The sequence below is a fragment of the Haliotis rufescens genome, unplaced genomic scaffold (assembly GCF_023055435.1).
Source record: "Haliotis rufescens isolate VD_foot unplaced genomic scaffold, xgHalRufe1.0.p SCAF_14, whole genome shotgun sequence".
NCBI lineage: Eukaryota > Metazoa > Mollusca > Gastropoda > Lepetellida > Haliotidae > Haliotis > Haliotis rufescens.
In genome coordinates, this window is record NW_025963824.1 from 27,255,643 (window position 1) to 27,261,642 (window position 6,000).

At 43.8% G+C, this 6,000-nt stretch overlaps 1 protein-coding gene across 3 annotated transcripts in view; it reads right to left on the reverse strand.

The window, feature by feature from the left end:
* The window catches only part of LOC125379159, a 63,409-nt gene extending 57,949 nt beyond the window's left edge, over window positions 1-5,460 (reverse strand). The window contains exon 1 of one of the 3 annotated variants that reach the window (XR_007220621.1): window positions 5,179-5,456. The gene's annotated coding sequence lies outside the window, so the exon portion shown is untranslated. Of the gene's footprint in view, window positions 1-4,663; window positions 4,789-5,178 lie in introns of those variants that run through there. The other 2 variants (XR_007220622.1, XM_048395221.1) reach the window with 2 other exon arrangements.
* Between the last annotated feature and the right edge of the window lie 540 nt (window positions 5,461-6,000).

The window sequence follows — 6,000 nt, forward strand, 5'->3', positions numbered from 1 at the left end:
ATTTAGGGATCAGAAGTACTGTAAGTCCCCATGGTCACTAGTATTGTGGCCTTACTTTGGTTGCACGTGATCTATAGCCGTTTTTATAATGTATAGTTATGTATCGTCATATTTTAAGATTATATTCATTTTAGAAACAGATCTGTGATACTCTCTATGTTTTACTGTCCCTTGTCGACAGACTTTTATAAACTCTAAATGTTTTACCACATGATATATTAATTGGTCTCGTCATGATATGGCTGACATATTGCCGATGTGACGTTGAATATTATCTATCAGTGCGGAATATACCGCCCACATTATTGCACTGCCGCCGTTAGACTTGTCGACTTCCTGTTATCAGTTAGCGCCAAATATCACGCACACATACACACGGGCACTCGGTCGCTAAATTAATAAACACAATTTAACATTAACATTGTTTGCCTCAGTGGCTGATGTGCATCAAAACTTCAGGGCAACTTCAGGGAGACTGACTGACTGACTGAGTATGGTTTTACGCCGCTTTTAGCAATATTCCAGCAATATCACGGCGGGGGACACAAGAAATGGGCTTCACACATTGTACCCATGTCGGGAATCGAACCCAGGTCTTCGGCGTGACGAGCGAACGCTTTAACCACTAGGCTACCCGACTGCCCCACTTCAGGGAGAAGTGATATACGTTTAAGAAAAGCGCAAGTCATTGCGTGTATTGATTATTTTATTGTTCACGACTAAACATTCATAAACAATCCCTACATTTCAAAACACGAGCTAACATCAAGATTGCTTTGTCTCCATGGCTGGAAACTTAACAGAATGTCATGTCAGCCTCAGATCTGTAGGGAGATGAATATGTTCTATGTTCATGTCTCAGGGGGATCGGTGTTGACTCAAGATAAGGTATTAATTGAAAAGACACATTCATGGATAGCGACAGTGAAATTTGGAGATTGATATATGTGCAGTGGTAAAGAAGTGGGTCGCCCCTTATCGTCCCTTGTTTGTTAGATTCGAATATCTTACGCATTAGCACAACGTGAGAATTTCTTTGTCCGACGATCTCTATCCCTCGTTCTCCTGCTATCTTCTCAGTTTGACTTATGCTACAACCCCTATACTTAATAAACTGCAAATGTAAAAAACACGTTCAAGGCATGTGTATTGTGAACTGAAGTTTTAAATTTACACTGCAAATACAAAACCGTAGTTTGTTTCCGTACATGATCATTTGAAGATTTAACGACAGGATATTCATGAAAACTGATTAAATGGTGCGCGTCAAACAAGCGTCGTTATTTTCAAGATTGACGAATTTGTTTTACTATGTTTGCCCCGCCCAAGCATAAAGGAACGTCCAAACACACGACGACGTGTCGCACGTAATACAACCAAACTGTTAGATTTCAGATCACACGTTGCTTGGGTGGCTGCAACGTCTACTAGTAAACCCAAATAATTCTTGATGGCATAAGTAAACAAACAGACTATCCGCAAGCAAACGCAATGGATCAACAAAAGGAAGACCAGGCTTGGGCCTATCTCAACCCCAGCAATTAGATCCAAATAATTTAAAACGCTTCTTTCGTTGTCTGTTAACTCACAATTTTACAGGGGCGGTCGGGTAGCCTAGTGGTTGAAATCGTTCGATCGTCACGCCGAAGACCCAGGTTCGATTCCCGACATGGGTACAATGTGTGAAGCCCATTTCTGGTGTCCCCCGCCCTGATATTGCTGGAATATTGCTAAAAGCGGCGTAAAACCATACTCACTCACTCACTCACTCACAATTTTACAAGGTCTTTTAATCCAGTAATTGGTGACGAATCCAATCACACGCACATACATTCACATATGCATGCGCTTTTTACAAAGATAATTCACACACAAAAAGTGGAACACAGGCACACACAGACACAGATACACGTGCATATACACATAGACACAGACACGCGTGCCTATACACACAGCCGCATACATAGACACAGAAAATGACCCAGACAACCGCAAACATACACATACATAACACAGACACACACATGATCACACAGACATACACAGAAACACACACACACACACACACACACACACACACACACACACACACACACACACACACACACACACACACACACACACACACACACACACACACACACACAAGAGGGCACAGGGAGACACTCACATGCAAACACAGAGATTAACACACAGAGATACAGACGCACATGCATATTGGCACAGATACGTTGACACACAGATACAGACATATACATACACACACAAAAAACACATACAGACACATACATACACACACAAAAACACACACAGACACAGACGGAGACACAGAGACACGAAAAAGGACACACAAACACACAGACATACGCTTCCTACACACAAACGGCACATACAGACACACGAATTGGGACACAGACACAAACAGGCACATTGAGACAAGCAGTGGGACACACAAACACACAGACATACGCCTCCTACACACAAACGGCACATACAGACACACGAATAGGGACACAGACACAAACAGGCACATTGAGACAAGCAGTGGGACACACAAACACACAGACGTACGCCTCCTACACACAAACGGCACATACAGACACACGAATAGGGACACAGACACAAACAGGCACATTGAGACAAGCAGTGGGACACACATACACATAGACATCCGCTTCCTACACACAAACGGCACATACAGACACACGAATAGGGACACAGACACAAACAGGCACATTGAGACAAGCAGTGGGACACACATACACATAGACATACGCCTCCTACACACAAACGGCACATACAGACACACGAATAGGGACACAGACACAAACAGACACATTGAGACAAGCAGTGGGACACACAAACACACAGACATCCGCTTCCTACACACACACGGCACATACAGACACACGAATAGGGACACAGACACAAACAGGCACATTGAGACAAGCAGTGGGACACACATACACATAGACATGCGATTCCTACACACACACGGCACATACAGACACACGAATAGGGACACAGACACAAACAGGCACATTGAGACAAGCAGTGGGACACACATACACATAGACATGCGATTCCTACAGACATGAGGCAACACAGAGACACGAATAGGGACACAGACACAAACAGGCACATTGAGACAAGCAGTGGGACACACATACACACAGACATGCGATTCCTACACACAAACGGCACATACAGACACACGAATAGGGACACAGACACAAACAGGCACATTGAGACAAGCAGTGGGACACACATACACACAGACATACGCCTCCTACACACAAACGGCACATACAGACACACGAATAGGGACACAGACACATTGAGACAAGCAGTGGGACACACATACACACAGACATACGCCTCCTACACACAAACGGCACATACAGACACACGAATAGGGACACAGACACAAACAGGCACATTGAGACAAGCAGTGGGACACACATACACATAGACATACGCCTCCTACACACAAACGGCACATACAGACACACGAATAGGGACACAGACACAAACAGACACATTGAGACAAGCAGTGGGACACACATACACACAGACATACGCCTCCTACACACAAACGGCACATACAGACACACGAATAGGGACACAGACACAAACAGACACATTGAGACAAGCAGTGGGACACACATACACATAGACATGCGATTCCTACACACAAACGGCACATACAGACACACGAATAGGGACACAGACACAAACAGACACATTGAGACAAGCAGTGGGACACACATACACATAGACATACGCCTCCTACACACAAACGGCACATACAGACACACGAATAGGGACACAGACACAAACAGGCACATTGAGACAAGCAGTGGGACACACATACACATAGACATGCGATTCCTACACACATGAGGCAACAAAGAGACACACACGCACACAGAAGCACAGAGAGCCACACAGAAACACACACGCACACACACAGAGAAGCACATACATACACACAGAGCCACTGACGCACATGCACGTGCACACAGACACACAGACATACGATTCCTACAGACATGAGGCAACACAGAGACACACACGCACACAGAAGCACAGAGAGCCACACAGAAACACACACGCACACACACAGAGAAGCACATACATACACACAGAGCCACTGACGCACATGCACGTGCACACAGACACATAGACATACGATTCCTACAGACATGAGGCAACAAAGAGACACACACGCACACAGAAGCACAGAGAGCCACACAGAAACACACACGCACACACACAGAGAAGCACATATATACACACAGAGCCACTGACGCACATGCATATTCACACAGACACATACATACACTGAACTGAAGGAACTTTTTGAAAATGAGAGACATCTACAGACATTAACAAGCAATATTGTTTTCATTTTTATTACAATAAATTGTGTTTTGTATGGGAAATTTGATTATGAATACACCAGACAAAACCAATGTCTCCTATTGACCTACACTATTGGTGAAAACAGAAAAATGGCCACCACAATTAGTGTAAACGATCGTGTCAAAGTTGGCGACGAAAGAAGACGACGAATCCGACCTACTTTCCAGCCACTTGAAATGAGTAAGTGCGAATATTATCTGAATGAATAAATGAGGAAGGTAGAACGGACTAAACTCACTTTTGTCCCCGAGACGGTTTCGTTAGCTCCTAGCTTCGTTTTGAACATCGTGTAAGGTTCGACTTTGATCTAGGATGTGTATTTGATTGTCATGTGACCCGCCAGGGACGAGGATGTAAATGACAGACCACGATTACAACAATCTGTGTATAAGCCAACATACGATACCTTGCAAGCAATGTATGGTGAAATGTTAGTTGAAGCCATACCCAAAATGAATATGAGATAATGTGCGGCTTTCTTTTCTTTAAAACAAATTTCAAGATACATACTTAGTTAAAATTTGAAGATAATCGTTTTGTAATTTTAAGATAATAACTTGAAATTTCAACTCAGTATCTTGAAATTTCATTTAAAAAAATATTTTAAACGAAAGGCCCTGAAAGGTTTCCGTAGTAAACGTGTAGTACTGCCGGGAAAGGAAAACATATCAGCATGTAGGTTGTTCATCGAACAAATAACTCAGAAAGATTTCTATAAATACTGATCACATTAAGAGGTGAGGTTATACTTACGTATCCCTTACGTATCCCTGGGTTGACTACTGCTCTGTGACACTCTTACCTGTCCTTTAATCAGTTTTCATGAATATCCTGTCGTTATATCTTCAAATGACCCTGAACATAACACGTGAAAAGATAAGGTATTTAGGGTACGTGTTTACTGAGAATGAGAGCTTGGCTTGTGTGTTGTGACGATGACATTTCTGTAGCTTTGAGTGAGTGAGTGAATGATGGTACGCTGCCTAAAGCTCCTCGCATTAAGGGCGAAAACAAGGACTGGTCGGCCTTCAGTGAGAGCGGTGGAAGGACGTCACCAATGGCCTGGTTTCCGAGTAGGCCGGGGGAGGAAATATTCTGGGGGGAGATTTTATTTCGTAGGGTGGGGGAGAGTTTATTTCGAGAGGGGCGGAACTGTACCGGTATAAATTCGCCGGGGGGAGATTTTATTCTGGGGGCGAATATATTTCGTGACACCGGCAATATGAAACCGGCATAAGTCCAAACTAGTACAAGCAGTCATATACACGTGCATGCACGTTGCGGAGCGGTCGGGTAGCCTAGTGGTTAAAGCGTTCGCTCGTCACGCCGACGACCCGTGTTCGATTCCCGACATGGGTACAATGTGTGAAGCCCCTTTCTGGTGTCCCCCGCTGGAATATTGCTAAAAGCGGCGTAAAACCATACTCACTCACTCACACAAGCACGTCACAAGTAATATAATCTTGAACGCGACGTTAAGTGCTATTTCTCTTCATCGCCCCTCACCTTAGAACTCACCACAGTCTCATTAAAATCAGACCTTTTGAACAAAACCAAAAAGAAGTTAATATTCAC